The sequence below is a fragment of the Pyrus communis genome, chromosome 10, assembly GCF_041283825.1.
Source record: "Pyrus communis isolate YQ-2024b chromosome 10, ASM4128382v1, whole genome shotgun sequence".
In the NCBI taxonomy this organism is placed as follows: Eukaryota; Viridiplantae; Streptophyta; class Magnoliopsida; order Rosales; family Rosaceae; genus Pyrus; species Pyrus communis.
In genome coordinates, this window is record NC_142574.1 from 13263613 (window position 1) to 13288185 (window position 24573).

The following is a 24573-nucleotide window of genomic DNA, read 5'->3' on the forward strand; positions in this document are numbered from 1 at the left end:
GGCTTCATTCAGAAATCGAAGAGGCGCCACTATTTCAAAAAGCCGGATTTGCGGGATCAAAACGTTTGTCGACAAGGGTAAAAGAACAATACCACCACTTGATATTATCTCTATATATGTCGACCTTCGTCTTTTATGGCAAGGCAAACCTGAAGAAAAATGCCCAACTCTCCCTCACCTCTGAGGGCGCACTCCCAGCAAAGCCTTTCGAAAGACTCAATTCTTTCTTCTTCCCCAAAGATGATACCAGATGCCTGGAGTACATATGACCCAGGAGGAAACAGCACAACAAATACATGTGCTGATTCATTCACCGCTTCTTCAAAAGCAAAGGTATCTCATATCATAAAGGTCAAAAGCAAAAGTATCTCATATCATGCTCTTTCCCTGTCTTTTTCTTTGTCTTTGTTCTTACTCGCATGGCAAAGTAAAAGAAGCAATCAGCCGGCACTTGGAGTCAGTCTTCCGATCTGGAGCCAACTGCCTGGAATCTATTCCTGATTGCTTACCTAGCGTTGCTCTCGAGTAGTCATCTTCAACGGTTGATACACTTCCGGAGAAGGGACCACTTCTGCAAAGGGGAGCGAGTAAGGCAAGTGAAAATGATACATTGAAGCATGTGGAGACAAACATAGGCTGAGTTATCCTCCAACCCTTTTCAATACGAATTGGAAAGATTGAACAAAGAAACAGACCAAAGGGGTAAGCTCAGACCTTCGGGGAAGACCAAAAGAATCCTGCTGCCCAATTCAACAGTAGCACAAAGGAAAATCAATGATGGGCGGAAACCAATTCAAGAGTAAGCCTGTGGAGTCACTATGATCAAAGCCTCAATGCAATTACCAAGGAGAAGAGGGAATTTACACTCCATAACCAGATTTGCGTCCCTAAACTCTTCTCTTTGTTAATTACATTCTGCCATGTTTAGTATGTTTAAATTGCTTTTTGTGTGTTTACTTATGCTTAAAACATTGAGGACAATGTTTGATTTAAGTGTGGGGGGGGTAACTAAGTTTATTTAATGCAAATTCGTGGGATTTTATCACCCATAACTTCAAATGTTGTTCCTTGCTGTTTTAAGGTGTTTTTAAGTTGTTTTAGAGTGTTTTAGTATGTTTTGTTTTTATAACTCCGAAAATCACATAAAAATTTGAAAAACATGTTTTAAAAAGCCTAAAAAGAGTGTTTTGAGTCGTTTTTGTGTGTTTGTGTCTTAGGGTACCTTCCAACACAATGATAAGGATTTGGTTTGTAATTGCATGACGGTTAAAAAGAGTTATAAACATAGAGAAAAGTTTGATTTACTCTTGGTATATGCTTGGATATGGTTATAATGTATGACTTCACATGCAATCATAAAAGAAAAATTCGTTTTTGTAACATGCTTGAAGGAAGGAACTCAAACAAACGCTACATCCCTGTGAGACTCGAGCCATTACTTTCTTTGGAGAGTTTTTTTTCTGCGATTCTTTGTTTTCTAAAGTTGTTGCATGATCTCATTATTTCTTGCTTGGTTGCTACTTAGAATGCAATTGTATCATGATAGAACTAAATGCTAGAACTTATATCCGTTTCATTCAAAGCATGACATTGAGTTGCATAACATATATCAAGATGAAGTTGTGTAGTTGCCACCATAGCCAAATAGCCTTACTTCCCATATTTCGTATATATTAGTTTTAACCTCGTTGAGCCTCGTTTAGCCTATTTTCTTTGCTAACCACATCACCCCTTACCTAGCCTAGAGTAGGACTTTCCTATACCCTTGTTCTTGAAGTATAGTGAGCATGACTTAAATGAATTCCTTTTGATTAATATGTTGCGGAAAATAAGTGTGGGGGAAGGGATTTTTGTGTGTATGTATGTGCCTAAGTCTTAAAGGAGGCACGGGAAAAAGAAAAAAAAAATGTGAGAAAAAGAAGAAGAAAAGAAAGAAAAAGAGTGAAAATAAGTGAGAATGGACTCACAAGTGTGATTGTTGAAGAAAGGGCCCAAAAAGTTTGAATATGGCCCTAAGTTTTGTGTGACTTCCCCTTGGGTGTTCAAAGTTGATTTCTGCGTTCTAAAGGGAATTCTAAGTGCCTAATTCAATACTTTGCTCACTATTGCTTAAAGAACATTTGTTTTCCCTATCCTTTCTTTGTTAGCCAAACACCTTTAGCCCCGTTTCAACCCTTATGCTTCTATCTTGATCGTTATGTGTTCAATAATGTGGAGTTTGGAATTGATATGAGCTTATGGAATCACTAGTTCTCGTTCTAAGTAGTAGCATTCAATTCATGAGATCATATTCATGTCATTGTCGTAAATCCAGAAAATGCTTTCTTTGATATAACATATGTGAGTGTTAGAATTCATATTTACATCAATCTTCTCACATATAACTTAGTGTAGGGAGTGTAGTCAGAAAATCTGTGTGAAAAACGAGTGCATATCTTGTAAGGATTTGAGCAAATTCTCTAAGGCATGTTACTACATTCAAAACATGGTTTTAAATGCTTAATTGTGAAATAATATGTGGTGACTATGATTAAGAATGTACTTAAGTGTGAAGATGACTAAAATCTATGGGACTAATGATTTTTAACTTGTCATGTGCATTGGAAATCCTTGAGACGATTGTTGGAAGGTTTAGGTTGTGTTTTTCTTGTTCAGTGTCGTTTTGTTTTTGATTTCTTTTGTTTTGTTTTGCTCGAGGACTAGCAAAAGATAAGTGTGGGGGTATTTGATAGGAGCATATTCATGCGACTTAAATGGCTTGTTCTCGTGCATTTACGTTATGTTTCTTTAGTTATTTTAGTACTTTAAGCTATTTTCGTGTGTTTGTAGGTCCAAAGGGCTAAAGGAGCAAAAAGATGCATTTTGGAGATTTTTGGAGCACTTTTGGGCTAAGGATGGATAGCTTATGCTTGGAGCCAAAGTGTTGGACGAAATTGAAGACCTAATTGGAGCCAAAGTGTTGGAACCTTGTTCTCTTTAGTTTTAGGACATTTAAACCTTTCCTAATCCCAATCATGCCATGCATAACACACATCCATTCTAACACATTGTCATTGCACATGCATTTCCTTCATTAATTAACCCACATGCTCCCATTACTTATCATAACCACATATCATATCACTTATCACTTATCACTTATTATCATCACTTTATCATATCACTTATCACTTATCACTTATCATAACCACTTATCACATCATAACCACATATCATATCACTTATCACTTATCACTTATCATCATCACTTTAGCTTTAATTCACATGCACATTCACTCACCACAAACATTTCACATGCTTTCCTATTCAATTAAATCAGCCACATGCATTCATCATAATAACCTAGCTGTCATTCCACTTCATTGCACATGCATCTTCAAATAAATCAGATTTCCATCATATTCACATGCATTCCATCTTTTAATTTAATCACATGCACATTCACCTTGCTTTGCAGAAAATCCACTTCATAACACATGCATCTTGGCAGATTTCACATGCACTCATGCACATTCACCTTAATCATTCACATAGCTTTAATCCACATGCATTTCCACCTAGATTTCAACCTCACAACCACCAGAAATCAACCAAAACCGTGCATTCCCTTTCATTTCTGTCAAAGCACATGCATTTCCACCCTTTAATCACATGCACAAACAGCACATGCATCTCCCATCACCATTTCAGATTTCCACCAAGTTCCTAGCTGTCATGTTCCCCCCATTTCACCTATAAATACTCATTCATTCATTCTCATTCATACACAATTCACTCCTCCATTTCAGAAATTCATCCATTGTACATACCACAACACAAACCCTTCCATTTTCAGAATGTAGACCATCACAAACTGCCCTTGGTGCCGTGGCCTTGAGGCACCACTCCCTTACAATCCAAACACCATCCTTCCATATTCCACCACTCCCCAAACCATTCACACCATCAAACTATCCCTAGACCTTGTGCTACAACGAAGAGGAAGAGAAGAGTGCCTAAACGTTCATACAATTCAAGTTTGAGTTGTTGGAATGTTTAGGTGTTTCTTTGATTTCAATGTTTAATTTCAATGCTCTTTGTTTTGTACGAATGAGGAATGGAAGATAAGAGGGCCTAAACGTTCATACAATTCAAGTTTGAGTTGTTGGAATGTTTAGGTGTTTCTTTGATTCTCTTTGTTTTGTACCATGAGGAACTAAACCCCCCTTGGTTAGGGGGTGATTCGAATATATGTTTATGCTTGCATTTTGATTTGAATACTTCTAATTGCGTTTCATAAGTTGTGGATTCAATTTGTTTAACCGTTTGATTGATAACTTATTTATGTATGTTTATTGAGAATGCGCGCTTAATTTTCATGCATGAATATGACGCTAGAATATAAGTAAGTTTCACCTAATCGTTATGAACTTATATTCACAAGTAGTGGAGGTTGCTTATAAACAATCGCGTTAAACAAATTCTTGGCATAAGTTTCATGCAATCCATAGTAACGAAGGCCTCGTCAACACTTATAATTTTCATAGAGCGTAATGATTCTTGCTTGTATCTCTTCTATGCATTCATGTTGAGGACTTGTGGGGAATGTTTTGAATTGTTGTATGCGCTAACCCATCCAATTCAATAACGTTAGGAAGATTTGAAGGTTAATTAGTGCATCACGGTTAACCCGGGGTGTTGAGTTTCATGGTTTATTGAAATGCAATTGGAAATCATTTTATTATGCAAGTATAACATGTATGGAGATGAACCCCTTAACCATTCTATCATCCATTCATTCTATTCCATCAAATTCATCTTTACTATCTGTTTTAATTTGAATCTGTACATTTAATTTAATTTCGTCCAAATCTCAATCCCCCTTTACTTTATTGTCTAATTTAGTTAGAAAGTGTCTTAGTTTGTGTTTATGAGTGTTTTGATTCATTTTATTTCCCAATTTCGTCCAAATTCACCAAAGTGCTCAAAACTGCCCAGAAAGTGATTTTAAGGCAGTTTTGAGTGTTTTGGGTGATGTTTGAGTCTTTTGGTTTGTTTTAATGTTTTAAGTGTTTAGTTTTACATTCTTTGAGTTAGTTTAGTGTTTTATATTGTGTTTTTACGTTCTTGAGTCCAGTTATTACTTAATTTCGTCCAAATTTGTGTTTGTGCTCAAATCTGCCCAGAAAGTGGTTTTTAGGCAGATTTGAGTGTGTTTGTGTTGTTTTGAGTCTTTTGGTTTGTCTTAGTGTTTTAAAGTTTAGTTTTGCATTCTTTGAGTCTAGTATAGTGTTTCATATTGTTATTTTACGTTTTTGAGTCAAATCCAAGTGGTTAACAATCCCTCCTAATCCCCGGTCCAGAACGATCCCTACTTGCATACTTACTACAATTTGACAAAAAGAGGGTTTAATTTGTGTGCGTATAAATCTCGCATCAGAGCTCGGCAAAGTGTTTGAACATGCATGTGAATGCATGTTTTGGTGTTAGAACCTCCCAATCTGAATTCAATCTTTTTGCCTTGTTTAGCTTCACCCAAAGTGACTCCAATGCACCACTTCCTGTTTAGAACCATCTAATGTGGTCGAATTACACCCTTGGCTGCACACTAACACAAAACAATGTAAAACGCAACTAGTTTAATCCAAAACAATCACAAAGATGCCAAATAAGGAAGATATAAATGTATGCAAAATGTGACTTAACAATTAGGATTCCTAGTTAAAATGGGTTTCCTAGTTGAATTAGGATTCCTAGAAGAATGAAGATTCCTACTCAAATAAGGTTTCCTACTTGATGAAGGAAAGTCAAAATCCATATGGTCTCAAGTGAAGCAACAAAGAAGCTTTCCAAGTCCAAGAAGGAGAAGAATTCCAAGATGAAGAAGGATTAGCTTTCCTAATCCTAATGCACAAGGTTTTCAGCCACAAAGAGGAGTCCTAAACACTTTAGGACACCTTATCCTAATCCTATAGGGATGCCATGCACTTTACCTTATCTTGGAGGGTTTCTAGAAGCCTTAGATGCCCTATCCTATCTTTGCCGTGGGTTTTATCCAAATCCCCTTAGTTTTTGGGCTTTCTAGAAGCCCTAACATTATCCCTACAAAGGTGCTGCACCCTTATCTCTTTTTCCCTACAAATTTGGCCCTTAAAACATGATTCTAGGAACCTTATCTTATCTCCTACAAAAGTGGCGCCCCAAATCCTTCTAGAAAGCTGATTTCCCTTGCCTTGCAAGGCATTCTAGAAGCCTTATCACCTTATCTCCTTACCTGCCGCACCTAGGAAGCATTATCCCTTTCTATTTCTGATTTCTAAGCCTATTTCCTTGTGGATTTGGGTTATTCAAGTCCATATCTGATTACCCTAGGGTTTTAAGTGCCTATATATACTCATATTAACCCCTAGATCAGATAACCACCTCTCATACACATTCATTAATTCCAGAAATTCGTCCAACCCTCTCCACACCCTTGCCGCAGCCACCAAACACCTTTCTCCTTAGTTTTAAGCTTTGCCGCACCAAGGAGGAGGAGAAGGAAGCTCGGAAGTTCATGCAATTCAAGTTCGCGTCGCTGGAATTTCTAGGTGTTTCTTTTCCTTTGAATTCAATGTTTAATTTCAATTCTCTTTGTTTTGTGCGTATGAGGAACTAAACCCCCCTTGGCTAGGGGGGGATTCGAAATACATGTTTATGCTTGCGATATGATTTGATTACTTCTAATTGCGTTTCATAAGTTGTGAATTCAATTTACTTATCTATGTTAATTACATTGATTTGTGTGTGTTGGTTGAGAGTGCACGCTTAATTATCATGCATAAATTGGATGCTAGGATATAAGGAAATTTCACCTAATCGTTATGGAATTATATTCACAAGTAGTAAAGGTTGATGATCTCAATCGCGTTAAGTAAATTCTTGGCATAAGTTTCATGCAATCATAGTAACAAGTGCTTCGTCAATGCTTATGGTTTTCATAGAACTTAATGATTCTTGCTTGTATCTCTATTATGCAATCATGTAGGGGACTTGTGGGGAATGTTTTGGGTTGTCGTATGCAATCATCCAATTCAATAACGTTAGGAAAATCTGAAGGTTAATTTAAGCGAACCTAATTAACTTGGGGCGTTGAGAATTCATGGGTTATTGAAAAGCAATTGGAAATCGTTTTATATGCAAGTATAACATGTGTGGAGATGAACCCCTTAGCTAGCCTTCATTCCATTCATTAAAACCAAATTCGTTTTAAAATCTGTTCTAATTTAAAAAGTTTGTTTTGTTTTTAAATTCGTCCAAAACCAATCCCCCTTTACTTTGTTGAGTCATATTAGTTAGAAATCACTTTAGTTTGTGTTTTTAAGTGTCTTAGGTCAAAGTAAAACCAATTTTCGTCCAAAGTTGTGTCTAGTGTTCAAAACTGCCCAGATTGTGTTTTTTAGGCAGTTTTGAGTGTTTTGGTGCTGTTTTGAGTCTTTTGGTTTGTTTTGGTGTTTTAAAGTTTAGTTTTGCATTCTTTGAGTCTAGTATAGTGTTTTAAACTTGTTTTTACGTATTTGAGTCAGTTTCCAAGTGATTAACAATCCCTCCTAATCCCCGGTCCAGAACGATCCCTACTTACATTCTTCACTACAATTGATAAAAAGAGGGTTTAATTTGTGTGCGTATAATTCTCGCATCAAATTTTTGGCGCCGTTGCCGGGGATTAGCAACTTTGCTAATCCCTTGGATTGTTATTTTCGTTTTTCTTATTAGATCAGATTCTTATGTTATTTTGTTTCTTGTTTTAGGTACTTGTTTATGACTCGGAGTTCTAATCCGGTTGACAAACATATTTTAGACTTTGATGACGATTTTGAGCGTGAGTTGAGACGTAAGAGGAAGAACCCGGAACCTAGTGAATCAAGTGCAAGTTCCGAGTCCGTTTCTGAATTTGAAGAAGAAGTGGAAGACATGGCAGCGGACAACCGAACAATCAAGGAGCTTTCCGCTTCGGGATTGGCCAATGCCGCACCCTTGTGCATCCAATACCCAAGGGCGGCTCAAGACAAGACTGCCGAGTTCGAATTGAAGTCAAGCCTGTTACATCACATTCCGAAATACCATGGGCTATCCATGGAAGATCCGAACAAGCATTTGAAGGAGTTTGAAGTCGTTTGCTCAAGCATGACTCCGGTGAACATAGATGAGAGCATCTTGAAGATGAAGGCCTTTCCCTTTTCTCTCCAAGAGAAAGCGAAAGATTGGTTGTACGAATTGGCTCCCGGAACGATCACATCATGGGAGAGCATGAAACGGGCTTTCTTGGAGAAGTTTTTCCCAACTTCTCGAGTCATCCTCCTACGAAAAAGGATAAGTGGAATTCAACAAGATGAAGGTGAATCCTTTCCTACTTATTATGAACGTTTTAAATCTCTTGTTGCTTCATGTCCACAGCATCAAATGAAGGAGGAACTACTTCTACAATACTTTTACGAGGGACTTCTACCTATTGAACGTCAAATGCTAGATGCCTCAGCGGGAGAAGCCTTGGTGGACAAGACCCCCACGGCTGCAAAGACCTTGATTGCTAATCGAGCATTGAATGCTCAACAATACGAAGGCGTTGGACAGAGGAATACCCCACGACAACACCAAGTCAATGAGGTAAGTACCATAACCGAACTTCAAAATCAAATGGCTAACCTTACTACGTTGCTTTCTCAGGTGGTGAAAGGTCCAAAAGTCAAAACCGTAGCTTCTTGTGGCGTATGCTCCATGCAAGGACACCCTACGGACAAGTGCCCACAATTGATCGAGAATGGAGGGTGGGAGACACTCAATGCCGTGGGATATGGCAACCAATACCAAACACGTGGTGATCCGTTTTCTAATACTTACAATCCCGGTTGGCGTGATCATCCGAATTTCAAATGGCGAGACCCCCAACAATGTCAACAACAAAGCGGATTTAGGCAACAACCCCCGGGTTTCTATCAAAAGCCGTTGGCACCACCACAAGCCCAAGCACAACCTGCCCAAAGCAATGTAGGTAATTCAAGTGATAGTGATAAGATTTTTCAATTACTTCCTACTTTGACGCAGGAAGTCCAAACTCAAAACAAAGAGAGTCAAATCCAAGACAAGAGGGTGGACAACTTGGAGAAGCAAGTGGGACAGATTGCCGAATTCATGGGGCAATTTCGTGAGCAAGGAAGGTTGCCTAGCTCAACGGTGGTCAATCCGAAAGGTGGATTCGAATCTGCAAAAGCTATGCATTTGCGAAGTGGAAAACAAGTCGGATCTGACGTCAAACCATCCAAATCACGTTCCAACGAGGAGGACGAGTTGAGAATTGAAGAGGAGGAGCAAAGGCCACTCACGGCCAAGGTGGAACCAAATGTGCCGCAAGTTCCAAATGATCCCAAGTCGCCCAATTCATCCAGCAAAGGTAAAAACATGTCAAGTTCGGTTCCTACTAATGATTTTCCTGCGAATGTTCCTTTTCCTAGTAGGTTTAAGCAAACAAAGAAAGAAGAAGCGGAAAAGGACATTTTGGAGACGTTTCGGAAAGTTCAAGTCAATATTCCGCTCCTAGATGCCATAAAGCAAGTGCCCAAATACGCTAAGTTCTTGAAGGAATTGTGCACTACAAGGAAGAGGGCGTCACATAAAGAGGTAGTACGGGTAAGTGAAAACGTTTCCGCTGTTTTACAACGCAAGCTGCCCCCAAAATGCAAAGATCCGGGTAGTTTTACAATTCCCTGTGTTATTGGTAATTCTAGGTTTGAATCTGCCATGTTAGACCTAGGTGCATCTATAAATGTCATGCCATATTCAATTTATGCATCTATGAACCTAGGAGCGTTGAAAAACGATGGTGTGATCATACAATTAGCCGATAGATCTAATGCCTATCCAAAGGGAGTTTTGGAAGATGTGTTAGTGCAGGTTAATCATTTGATCTTCCCGGCGGACTTCAACGTACTTGAGATGGATGAATCGGACCATGCCCCTTCATTGCCCATCCTCATCAGAAGGCCATTCATGAAAACAGCTCAAACAAAGATTGATGTGGCCAAGGGAGTATTAACAATGGAGTTTGGTGGTGATATAAATAAATTCAATGTTTATGATTCTCTTAAGAAGCCTAATGATGTTCGTTCTTGTTTTGCCATTGATGTGCATAAGGATATAGGGCAGGAACAATCCTGATGCGAGATTTATACGCACACAAATTAAACCCTCTTTTCGTCAAATTGTAGTATATGTATAAGTAGGGATCGTTCTAGACGGGGGATTAGGAGGGATTGTTAACCACTTGAATTTGACTCAAAAACGTAAAATAACAATATGAAACACTATACTAGACTCAAAGAATGCAAAACTAAACTTTAAAACACTAAAACAAACCAAAACACTCAAAACAGCACCAAAACACTCAAAACTGCCTAAAAATCACTTTCTGGGCAGTTTTGAGCACCTTGAATCAAAACACTTATAAACACAAACTAAATGTATTTCTAACTAATCTAACACTTTAAAAGAAATGGGAGATTGGTTTTGAATGAAACTTGAAATAAAAACAGAAACTTGGAAACAAACAGATTGTAAATTAAAGCATAAGGAAATGAAGTAAACACAAGATGAATGAATCAACAACTAATAAAATAAGAGAGTACCAATGAAGATGAAGCTAGAGATTCGATTTCACCATTGCTAAGCCAAGTCCATGCTTGTTAAGTCAGATTATACTCATTCATCTACCTATTTCTTGGGTTTGTTTCACTTAGATATGATCAGCCATATGATGTGTGGATTTGATCAAATGTCTCTAATTATGAGCCTAATTGTGATGTGCAACTTTGGTTCCTAATCAAGACTATGTAGTGCACAAGAAACTTTCACAAAACCAAAGGGAACACTCGGCAGGATGTTTGCAAAACATTCCCTTCATTCATTCACATATCTACCAAGATTATGCATGATGTGTGCTTTAATCTTGGCTAAACAACCTGTGGTTAATTCAAATGATGATCAAGCACTAAAATTAACACACTAAGTCACAATTAAATCGGAGAATAAAGCAAGAAATAGATAGATTAAATGAGAATTCCGAATTAACTACATGGCAATCTTGCAAGGCTACATCGAATCCCTAGAGGAGGATTAGTTACAATTCATGTTTGCAAAGGATTTAACATAAAAATATAAAACATGAATGAACATAGAATTAATAAGAAGAAAGAACCCTTGAAGCAAAACTGATGTAGAATCAAAGAAACACCTAAACATTCCAACAACTCAAACTTGAATTGTATGAACGTTTAGGCCCTCTTATCTTCCTTTTCGTCGTAGCACAAGGTCTAAGGGATGTTGTTGGTGTGTTGAATGGATTGGGGAATTATGGAAATGGAAGGATGATGTTTGGATTGTAAGGGAGAGTCACGGCACAAAGGGGGGTTTTTGGTCTACATTTCTGCAATGGATGAAGTGTATGAATGGAATGGATGGACTTTGTGAAGGGCACGGCCCCAAGGGACCAATTTCTGTTGTGAAATGAATTGTGTATGAATGAGAATGAATGAATGAGTATTTATAGGTGAAATGGGGGGAACATGACAGCTAGGTTGCATGTGCTAATGTTTGTGTGTGCATGTGAAATCTGGAATTGCATGTGTGTTGAATGTGAAAGCATGTGCAATGAATGTGTGGTGAATGATGGAGTAACAAGTGCATGTGAATGCATGGTGATAGCATGTGCACGGTTTTGGTTGGAATGATGGCAGATTGTGAAAACATGTGAATGCATGTGTTTGATGAATGATAAGTGGTGAATGATATGATAAGTGATAAGTGGTGAATGATAAGTGATGAATGATAAGTGGTGAATGATAAGTGGTGAATGATAAGTGATATGATATGTGATTATGATAAGTAATGGGAGCATGTGTATGGTTTTGGGAGAAAGGTGGAGATGCACGGCATAAGGGAATTGGAAAGGTTTAAATGTCCTAAAACTAAAGGGAACAAAGTTCCAACACTTTGGTCTTCAATTTCGTCCAACATTTTGGCGCCAAGCATAAGCTATCCATCCTTAGCCCAAAAGTGCTCCAAAAGTCTCGAAAATGCATCTTTTTGCTCCTTTAGCCCTTTGGACCTACAAACACACGAAAATAGCTTAAAGGACTAAAATAACTAAAGAAACATAACGTAAATGCACGAGAACAAGCCATTTAAGTCGCATGAATATGCTCCTATCAAATACCCCCACACTTATCTTTTGCTAGTCCTCGAGCAAAACAAAACAACAAAAGAACACGAAACTAGACAAAACGAACAAAACACAACCTACACCTTCCAACAATCGTCTCACAGATTTCCAATGCTCATGACATGTTAAAAATCATTATTCCCACAGATTTTAGCCATCTTTACACTTAAGTACATTCTTAATCATAGTCACCACATACTAGTTCACATTTAAGCATTTAAAACCATTTCGAATGTAGTAACATGCCTTAGAGAATTTCCTCAATTCCTTACTAGAATGCACTCTATTTTCACATAGATTTTCTGACTATACACCCTACACTAGTTATATGTGAGAGATTGATGTAAACATGAAAGACTAGTATCTCACATATGTTATAACAAAGAAAGCATTTTCTGGATTTACGATAATGACATGAATATGATCTCATGAATGGAATGCTACTACTTAGAATGAGAACCAGTGATTCCATAAGCTCATATCAATTCCAAACTCCACATATTGAACACATAACGATCAAGATAGAAGCATAAGGGTTGAAACGGGGCTAAAGGTGTTTGGCTAACAAAGAAAGGATAGGGAAAACAAACGTTCTTTAAGCAATAGTGAGCAAAGTATTGAATTAGGCACTTAGAATTCCCTTTAGAACGCAGAAGTCAACTTTGAATACCCAAGGGGAAGTCACACAAAACTTAGGGCCATATTCAAACTTTTTGGGCCCTTTCTTCAACAATCACACTTGTGACTCCATTCTCACTTATTTTCACTCTTTTTCTTTCTTTTCTTCTTCTTTTTCTCACATTTTTTTTTTCTTTTTTTTTTTTTTTTTTCCGTGCCTCCTTTAAGACTTAGGCACATACATACACACAAAAATCTCTTCCCCCACACTTATTTTCTGCAACATATTAATCAAAAGGAATTCATTTAAGTCATGCTCACTATACTTCAAGAACAAGGGTATAGGAAAGTCCTACTCTAGGCTAGGTAAGGGGTGATGTGGTTAGCAAAGAAAATAGGCTAAACGAGGCTCAACGGGGTTAAAACTAATATATACGAAATATGGGAAGTAAGGCTATTTGGCTATGGTGGCAACAACACAACTTCATCTTGATATATATTATGCAATTCAATGTCATGCTTTGAATGAAACGGATATAAGTTCTAGCATTTAGTTCTATCATGATACAATTGCATTCTAAGTAGCAACCAAGCAAGGAATAATGAGATCATGCAACAACTTTAGAAAACAAAGAATCACATAAAATAACTCTCCAAAGAAGGTAATGGCTCGAGTCTCACAGGGTTGTAGCGTTTGTTTGAGTTCCTTCCTTCAAGCATGTTACAAAAACGAATTTTTCTTTTATGATTGCATGTGAAGTCATACATTATAACCATAACCAAGCATATACCAAGAGTAATTCAAACTTTTCTCTATGTTCATAACTCTTTTTAACAGTCATGCAATTACAAACCAAATCCTTATCATTTTGTTGGAAGGTACCCTAAGACACAAACACACAAAAATGACTCAAAACACTCTTTTTAGGCTTTTTAAAACATGTTTTTCAAATTTTTATGTGATTTTCGGAGTTATAAAACAAAACACACTAAAAACACTCTAAAACAACTTAAAAACACCTTAAAACAGCAAGGAACAACATTTGAAGTAATGGGTGATAAAATCCCACGAATTTGCATTAAATATACTAGTTACCCCCCCACACTTAAATCAAACATTGTCCTCAATGTTTTAGGCATAGATTCACACAAAACATAAGTAAACACACACAAAAAAAAAAAACAATTTAAACATACTAAACATGGCAGAATGTAATTAACAAAGAGAAGAGTTTAGGGACGCAAATCTGGTTATGGAGTGTAAATTCCCTCTTCTCGTTGGTAATTGCATTGAGGCTTTGATCATAGTGACTCCACAGGCATACTCTTGAACCGGGCTGCATGATTCTTTTGGTCTCCTCCACTTGTTGATTTTCCTTTGTGCTACTGGGCTGGAGGATTCTTTTGGTCTTCCCCGAAGGTCTGAGCTTACCCCTTTGGTCTGTTTCTTTGTTCAATCTTTCCAATTCGTATTGAAAAGGGTTGGAGGATAACTCAGCCTATGTTTGTCTCCACATGCTTCAATGTATCATTTTCACTTGCCTTACTCGCTCCCCTTTGCAGAAGTGGTCCCTTCTCCGGAAATGTTTCAACCGTTGAAGATGACTACTCGAGAGCAACGCTAGGTAAGCAATCAGGAATAGATTCCAGGCAGTTGGCTCCAGATCGGAAGACTGACTCCAAGTGTCGGCTGATTGCTTCTTTTACTTTGCCATGCGAGTAAGAACAAGGACAAAGAAAAAGACAGGGAAAGAGCATGATATGAGATACTTTTGCTTTTGACCTTGATGATATGAGATACCTTTGCTTTTGAAGAAGCGGTGAATGAATCAGCATACTTCAATCCGCCGTTTCCTCCTGGGTCATCTGTACTCCAGGCATCTGGTATCATCTTTGGGGAAGAAGAAGAATTAGAGTAATTCGAAAGGCTTTGTTGGGAGTGCGCCCTCAGAGGTGAGGGAGAGTTGGGCATTTTCTTCAGGTTTCCCTTGCCATAAAAGACGAAGGTCGACATATATAGAGATAATATCAAGTGGTGGTACTCTTCTTTTACCCTTGTCGACAAACGTTTTGATCCCGCAAATCCGGCTTTTTGAAATAGTGGCGCCTGTTCGATCTTTGAAGACGTCTCTTCGATTTCTGAGCAGGCGCCCCTTCGATTTCTGAACGACGCCCTTTCTTTTTCTAAACGACACGTGGTAGTGCAGATGCGGCTCCTTTTGACAAAGCTGCACGCGTTTTCTGAAAAGCAGAGAAAGCGTCCCCGAACTTTGCGCTTGTCGGCTAAAGATATGTAGTTGCGGTGATGGCCTCTGATGCGAGATTTATACGCACACAAATTAAACCCTCTTTTCGTCAAATTGTAGTATATTTATAAGTAGGATCGTTCTAGACCGGGGATTAGGAGGGAATGCAAATCTCTTGGAAACTGACTCAAAAACGTAAAATAAAGTTTAAAACACTAAACTAGACTCAAAGAATGCAAAATTAAAGTTTAAAACACTAAGACAAACCAAAAACTCAAAATGCTTTAAAAAAACACAAACTAAAATGATTTCTAACTAAATTGACATTAAAGTAAAGGGGGATTTAAGTTTATACGAAATTAAATTAAATGAACAAATTAAAACAGAATGTAAATATGGAATTGATGAAATGGAATGAATGGATGATAGAATAGCTAAGGGGTTCATCTCCATACATGTTACACTTGCATAATAAAAAGATTTCCAATTGCATTTCAACAAATCATTAATTCTCAACGCCCCGGGTCAATTAGGTCCGCTTAAATTAACCGTCAAGTTTTCCTTAAGTTAATGAATTGGATGGGTTAGCGCAACGCAATTCACAACATTCTCCAAAAGTCCTTTACGTGAAAAGCACAATAAAGATACAATCAAAAATCATTAAGCATCATGAAAACTTTAAGTGTTGACGAGGCATTCGTTACTATGGAATACGCATGAAACTTATGCCAAGAATTCATTTAACGCGATTGTTTATAAGCAACCTCCACTACTTGTGAATATAAGTTCGTAACTATTAGGTGAAACTCACTTATATTCTAGCGTCATATTCATGCATGAAAATTAAGTGTACACTCTCAATAAACATACATAAATAAGTTATCAATCAAACGGTTAAACAAATTGAACCACAACTTATGAAACGCAATTAGAAGTAATCAAATCAAAATGCAAGCATAAACATTTATTTCGAATCACCCCCTAGCTAAAGGGGGTTTTAGTTCCTCATTACGTTGAAATCAAAGAAACACCTAAACATTCCAACAACTCAAACTTGAATTGTATGAACGTTTAGGCACTCTTCTCTTCCATTCCTTATACGTACAAAACAAAGAGAATTAAAATGAAACATTGAAATCAAAGAATCACCTAAACATTCCAACAACTCAAACTTGAATTGTATGAACGTTTAGGTCCTCTTCTCTTCCTCGTTGTTGTAGCACAAGGTCTAAGGTGAGGTTTGGGGGATTATGGAAATGTGGAATTGATGCGAGATTTATACGCGCACAAATTAAACCCTCTTTTTGTCGATTTGTAGTATAAGTATAAGTAGGGATCGTTCTGGACCGGGGATTAGGAGGGATTGCAAATCTCTTGGAAACTGACTCAAAAACGTAAAATAAAGTTTAAAACACTAAACTAGACTCAAAGAATGCAAAATTAAAGTTTAAAACACTAAGACAAACCAAAAACTCAAAATGCTTTAAAAACACAAACTAAATTGAATTCTAACTAAAATGAACATTAAAGCAAAAGGGGGATTGAGGTTTTTACGAAAATTGAAATAACGAAACAAGTTAATAAACTAGACAGAATGTAAATATGAAATTTATGGATGAATGCTAGCTAAGGGGTTCATCTCCATACATGTTACACTTGCATACAAGATTGATTCTCAGTTGGTCTTTCGATAAATTATGAAACTCAATGCTCCAAGTTAATTAGGTTCGCTTAAATTAACTTTCAGATTTCCCTAGATTCGTTGGATTGAATGGAATACGCATTACAACCAAATTATTCTTAATCAAAGTCCCTAACTATGGAATACGCATGATAGAGACATTCAACAAAGATCATTAAGTTCAACGAAAATCATAAACATTGACGAGGCATTCGTTACTATGGAATACGCATGAAACTTATGCCAAGAATTCGTTTAACGCGATTGTTTATAAGCAACCTCCACTACTTGTGAATATAAGTTCATAACGATTAGGTGAAATTCACTTATATTCTAGCGTCATATTTATGCATGAAAATTAAGCGCGCATTCTTAATAAACATTCATAAATAAGTTATCAATCAAACGGTTAAACAAATTGAATTCAAAACTTATGAAATTCCAACGAAAGGAAATCAAATCAAAATGCAAGTATAAACATTTATTTCGAATCACCCCCTAGCTAAAGGGGGGTTTATTTCCTCATAACTTTGAAATTAAAGAAACACCTAAACATTCCAACAACTCAAACTTGAATTGTATGAACGTTTAGGCCCTCTTATCTTCCTCGTTGTTGTAGCACAAGGTCTAAGGTGAGGTTTGGGGAATTATGGAAATGGATGAGGAATGGTGGAATGGGGACTCACGGTTTTGGATTCTAAGGGGAACTCACGGCTAAGAGAGAAAGGGATGTGTTTGTGGTGTGTTGTGTATGAAATGAGATGATGAATTGAATGAATGAATGCAAGGGTATTTATAGGAGTAGTGGAGGGAACATATGGCTATGTCATTTGTAGGTGAAGTAGGTGGATGTTATGTTAAGTGATAAGTGATAAGTGATATGATATGTGGTTATGATATGATAAGTGGTTAAGTGGTGATGATAAGTGATAAGTGATTAAGTGATATGATATGTGGTGATGATAAGTGATAAGTGCATGTGGGTTAACTAATGAAGGAAATGCATGTGCAATGACAATGTGTTAGAATGGATGTGTGTTATGCATGGCATGATTGGGATTAGGAAAGGTTTAAATGTCCTAAAACTAAAGAGAACAAGGTTCCAACACTTTGGCTCCAATTAGGTCTTCAATTTCGTCCAACACTTTGGCTTCAAGCATAAGCTATCCGTCCTTAGCCCAAAAGTGCTCCAAAAGTCTCCAAAATGCATCTTTTTGCTCCTTTAGCCCTTTGGACCTACAAACACACGAAAATAGCTTAAAGTACTAAAATAACTAAAGAAACATAACGTAAATGTACGAGAACAAGCCATTTAAGTCGCATAAATATGCTCCTATCAAATACCCCCACACTTAGCTTTTGCTAGTCCTCGAGCAAAACAGAAAAACAAAACAAAAAGAACAAAACACAACCTACACCTTCCAACAATCGTATCAGGGACTTCCAATGCACATGACAAGTTAAAAATCATTATTCTCACAGATTTGAGCCATCTTTACACTTAAGTACATTCTTAATCATAGTCACCACATACTAGTTCACAATTAAGCAATTAAAACACATTTCAAATGTAGTAACATGCCTTTAGAGAATTCCCTCAATTTCTTACTAGATGTACTCTCGTTTTTCACACAGATTTTCTGACTACACACCCTACACTAGGTATATGTGAGAAGATTGATGTAAACATGTAGACGAACACTCACATATGTTATAATAAGGAAAGCATTTTCTGGAGTTAATAAGCATGTTTAGATATGATCTCATGAATGGAATGCTACTACTTAGACGCGAGAACCAGTGACACCATAAGCTCATACCAAGTTCAAACTCCACAATTGAAATACATAACACTCAATATAGAAGTCAAAGGGTAGTAACGGGGCTAGGGTATTGGCTAACAATGAAAGGTGATGGATAAACAAACATTCTTAAAGCAATAGTGAGCAAAGTATTGAATTAGACACTTAGAATTCCCTTAAGAACGCAGAAGTCAACTTTGAACACCCAAGGGAAAATCACACAAAACTTAGGGCCATATTCAACTTTTTGGACCCTTTCTTCAACCATCAACGCTCGTGAATTCATTCTTACTTATTTTCACTCCTCTTTTTTTTTTTTTTTTTTTTTTTTTTTTTTTTTTTTTTTTCTTTTCTTTTCTTCTTTTTCTTTTGAATCTCAAAACATACATATAAACGTAAGAACAAACTTTTACTCCCCCACACTCATTTTCTTGCATAATGTAACTCAAAAGGAATTCATTTAAGTCATGCTCACTAAACTTTAAGAACAAGGGTATAGGAAAGTCCTACTCTAAGCTAGGTAAGGGGTGATGTGGGTAAACAAGGAATAAAGGCAAAACGAGGCTCAACGGGGTTAAAACTTACAACATATACGAAGTATGGGAAGTAAGGCTATTTGGCTATGGTGGTGGTCACTACACAACTTCTTCTTGAATATGTGTTATGCAAATCAATAACATGCTTTGAATGAAATGGGCATGAGTTCTAGCATTTGGAACTATATGATGAAACGCCTTCTAAGTAGTAACCAAGCAAAGAATAATGAGATCATGCAACGACTTTAGAAAACAAGAAATCACAGATTATACTCTCCAAAGAACGTTATAGGCTCAAGTCTCTCAGGGTTGTAGCGTTTGTTTGAGTTCCTTCCTTCAAGCATGTTACAAAAACGAATTTTTTTCTTTTATGATTGCATGTGAAGTCATACATTATAACCATAACCAAGCATATACCAAGAGTAAATCAAACTTTTCTCTATGTTTATAACTCTTTCAAACCGTCATGCAATTATAAACCAAATCCTTATCATTGTGTTGGAAGGTACCCTAAGACACAAACACACAAAAACGACTCAAAACACTCTTTTTAGGCTTTTCAAAACAATTTTTTCAAATTTTTATGGTATTTTCGGAGTTATAAAAACAAAACATACTAAAACACTCTAAAACAACTTAAAACACCTTAAAACAGTAAGGAACAACATTTGAAGTTATGGGCGATAAAATCCCACGAATTTGCATTAACAACATTAGTTACCCCCCCACACTTAAATCAAACATTGTCCTCAATGTTTTAAGCTTAAAATCATACAAAGCATAAGTAAACACACAAAAAGCATTTAAACATACTAAACATGGCAGAATGTAAATAACAAAGAGAAGAGTTTAGAGACGCAAATCTGGTTGTGGAATGTAAATTCCATCTTCTCCTTGTTGATTTCATTGAGGCTTGATGTTGTTGATTCCACAGGGGTTCCTCCCATCGTTGATTTTCCTTTGTGCTACTCTGGAACTGGGCAGCAGGATTCTTTTGGTCTCCCCCGAAGGTCTGAGCATACCCCTTTGGTCTGTTTCTTTGTTCAATCTTTCCAATTCGTATTGAAAAGGGTTGGAGGATAACTCAGCCTATGTTTGTCTCCACATGCTTCAATGTATCATTTTCACTTGCCTTACTCGCGCCCCTTTGCAGAAGTGGTCCCTTCTCCGGAAGTGTATCAACCGTTGAAGATGACTACTCGAGAGCAACGCTAGGTAAGCAATCAGGAATAGATTCCAGGCAGTTGGCTTCAGATCGGAAGACTGACTCCAAGTGCTGGCTGATTGCTTCTTTTACTTTGCCATGCAAGTAAGAACAAGGACAAAGAAAAAGACAGGGAAAGAGCATGATATGAGATACTTTTGCTTTTGACCTTGATGATATGAGATACCTTTGCTTTGAAGAAGCGGTGAATGAATCAGCACATGCTTCAATCCGCCGTTTCCTCCTGGGTCATATGTACTCCAGGCATCTGGTATCATCTTTGGGGAAGAAGAAAAAATTGAGTATTTCGAAAGGCTTTGCTGGGAGTGCGCCCTCAGAGGTGAGGGAGAGTTGGGCATTTTCTTCAGGTTTGCCCTGCCATAAAAGACGAAGGTCGACATATATAGAGATAATATCAAGTGGTGGTACTTTTTACCCTTGTCGACAAACGTTTTGATCCCGCAAATCCGGCTTTTTGAAATAGTGGCGCCTCTTCGATCTTTGAATACGCCTCTTCGATTTCTGAGCAGGCGCCCCTTCGATTTCTGAACGACGCCCCTTCGCTTTCTGAACGACACGTGGTAGTGCAGATGCGGCTCATTTTGACAAAGCTGCACACGTCTTCTGAAAAGCAGAGAAAGCGTCGCCGAACTTTGCGCTTGTCGGCTAAAGATGTGTAATTGCGATGATGGCCTCCACGTGTATTCAGCTTTGTCAGAAATCTTTTGACAAAGTTGAACGCGTCTTCTGAAAAGCCGAGAACGCGTTGCCTAAATTACGCCGGAAATGCCGGCTTCTTGAATCGGTGGACGCGTCGCCTTGGCTTTTATAGAGCTATCTATCACCACAACAAACACACTCTGAAGAATTCCCATTCTTGAAAATCGACTCCGGCCCTTTGAGAATTAACTCCATCCGCCCCTCTCTTTGAACACTTTTGAAAAATGGCAAACCCATCGAACCTTAGCTTGGAATTGAGCCTTAGCAGTGATACGGGCGCGCCGCGTCAAGGTAACGTATGGCGCCCTTCTTTCTTATCTTCTAACGGTCTTCTTACAGGTGAAGACTCCGTGATGCAGGACGCCACAACAGCTACAATAGTAGCTAGGAACCTCCTTACTCCAAAAGATAGTAGGCTGCTGTCAGGACGGTCCGATGAGTTGGCCGTTCAAGAATCCCTCGCACTTAGTGTTCAGTGTGCGAGTTCTGTGTCCAACATGGGCCAACGCCTGCTTGCCCGCTCCCGTCAGGTGGAATCTTTGATGGCAGAGGTGGAAAGTCTCAAGCAGGAGATCAAACTGCTTAAGTACGAGAATAGAAGTTTGCACGTGCTTGCCAACAACTATTCGACGGGTATGAAGAGGAAGCTTGATGAGCTACAAGAATCCAATGGTCGGATGCAAAGTGACCGTCAAACTGACCGTCAAAGGCTTGCGGCTTACTTCCAGAGGCACATTTTTCCGGGCTCATCCAGCGTTTGGGCAAGTATTGAGGCCTCTTCTTTGATGCCTCCCGCTCCGATACCTTCCGCCTCGATGCCTTCTGCTCCGATGCCTTCCGCATCTATGCCTCCTGCTTCTAGAGTTTTGCCCAGTAGTGGGGCTTCAAGTAAATGCCCTTTGTGAAGCTCCATCATTCTGCCATGTTTTTTTTTTTTTTTTTTTTTTTTCATAAATTTAGTATCTTTTTTTTTTTTTTTTTTTTTTTTTTTCATAAATAAAATCAAACAGCATGGAATTTATCTTTGAATGGGCGGTGATACTTGAAATGATCCGGTAATAGTTTAAATTCCAGATTGGGTGCCTGAATCATTAACCACATGTTAGTATAAAAGAAAATTGAAATTCGGGGAGGCGGCTTACCTGTGTGCTCCAAAATGAACTCCAGAATAAACACCCCTTCGAAAGTTATGACTTGTCCCGTGTCATAAAATCCAACTTCCTTGGGAATTGTGGTTTCAAATATGTCCTCTTTGATGCATTCTACATCTTCTCCAGCCACTACCTTCTCTTGAATCATTCTTCTTGGTGTACAAAGTCCTTTGAAGAATTCAACACCATCTAAAACTTGCTGTGTTGCACCAAGAATTTGAATAGCATTTTGCTCCTTTGGGAAGGCTTCCACGATGTCCTTTTTACTCTCTTCTTGGTTGGGAATCAAAAACCTGCTAGGAAAAGGGACATTGGGTGGAATAACATCAGAATAACATGGAATTGGGACGTCCTTACTGGTGGTGGGTGGTTTAGAGGGCTTAGGGATCTGCGGCAAGGGTTGTTCTACCCTTGCCGTGTGCATGTCTTCTTCCTCCTCCTCAATTAGCAGCTCTTCATCCACTTCTAGGCTATGTTTGGACATTTTTAGGTCAGCTCCAACCTCCATAGCACTTCCCAAAGTGATAGCATTATGGATTTCAAAATCTTCCTTCGAGTTTTCAATAGTTGAGTTGGAGAGTTCACTTTGCTCTTGAATTTGTTTCATGAACTCCATAATCTGCCCAAATTGCTCGTCCAATTTACCCAACTCCTTGGCTTGATTTTGTGACCCCTGCGCCAAAGAGGTTAGTAATTGAAAATTTTTATCATTATCCATGGACATACTTGAACTTGATTGGAATTGTTGTGGGGGAGGTTGTGGTGGCTGCATAGGTGTTGTATTGAACTCATCATACGGTTGCCAATATGCTTCTTGTTGAGCCTCCTTGGCTTGATTTTGTGACCCCTGCGCCAAAGAATTTATTTCATTAAGAATTTGATTATAATCTATTGGCAAACTTGAATTTAATTGAGCATATTGCATATGAAGTTGTGGTGGCTGCATAGGTCTTGAATAGAACTCCTCATATGGTTGCCAATATGCTTCACGTTGAACTTGTTGATCTTCCCACCATATAGAGTTTGAATGATCCCTCCAATCTCTTTGTGGACATTGATTGGCTTGAAATCCTTGCCTATATGAAGCACCAAATGTAGGGACACTCTGCATTGTGGTCCTTTCGGCATACGGCGACAATTTAGAAGTAAGATTTGCCAATTGAGCTTGAATGCTAGCAAAATCCATATCTTACTTCTCTAGTACCTAAAATCAAAGAAAGAGAACTAAATCAAATATCAAAAGTAACAACAAACAAAGAAAACAACATTAAGTTAGAAACTAAAACGAAAACAACTAAACCAAAAAAAAGAAAAGAACCAAGGGATTAGCAAAGTTGCTAATCCCCGGCAACGGCGCCAAAATTTGATGCGAGATTTATACGCGCACAAATTAAACCCTCTTTTTGTCGATTTGTAGTATAAGTATAAGTAGGGATCGTTCTGGACCGGGGATTAGGAGGGATTGCAAATCTCTTGGAAACTGACTCAAAAACGTAAAATAAAGTTTAAAACACTAAACTAGACTCAAAGAATGCAAAATTAAAGTTTAAAACACTAAGACAAACCAAAAACTCAAAATGCTTTAAAAACACAAACTAAATTGAATTCTAACTAAAATGAACATTAAAGCAAAAGGGGGATTGAGGTTTTTACGAAAATTGAAATAACGAAACAAGTTAATAAACTAGACAGAATGTAAATATGAAATTTATGGATGAATGCTAGCTAAGGGGTTCATCTCCATACATGTTACACTTGCATACAAGATTGATTCTCAGTTGGTCTTTCGATAAATTATGAAACTCAATGCTCCAAGTTAATTAGGTTCGCTTAAATTAACTTTCAGATTTCCCTAGATTCGTTGGATTGAATGGAATACGCATTACAACCAAATTATTCTTAATCAAAGTCCCTAACTATGGAATACGCATGATAGAGACATTCAACAAAGATCATTAAGTTCAACGAAAATCATAAACATTGACGAGGCATTCGTTACTATGGAATACGCATGAAACTTATGCCAAGAATTCGTTTAACGCGATTGTTTATAAGCAACCTCCACTACTTGTGAATATAAGTTCATAACGATTAGGTGAAATTCACTTATATTCTAGCGTCATATTTATGCATGAAAATTAAGCGCGCATTCTTAATAAACATTCATAAATAAGTTATCAATCAAACAGTTAAACAAATTGAATTCAAAACTTATGAAATTCCAACGAAAGGAAATCAAATCAAAATGCAAGTATAAACATTTATTTCGAATCACCCCCTAGCTAAAGGGGGGTTTATTTCCTCATAACTTTGAAATCAAAGAAACACCTAAACATTCCAACAACTCAAACTTGAATTGTATGAACGTTTAGGCCCTCTTATC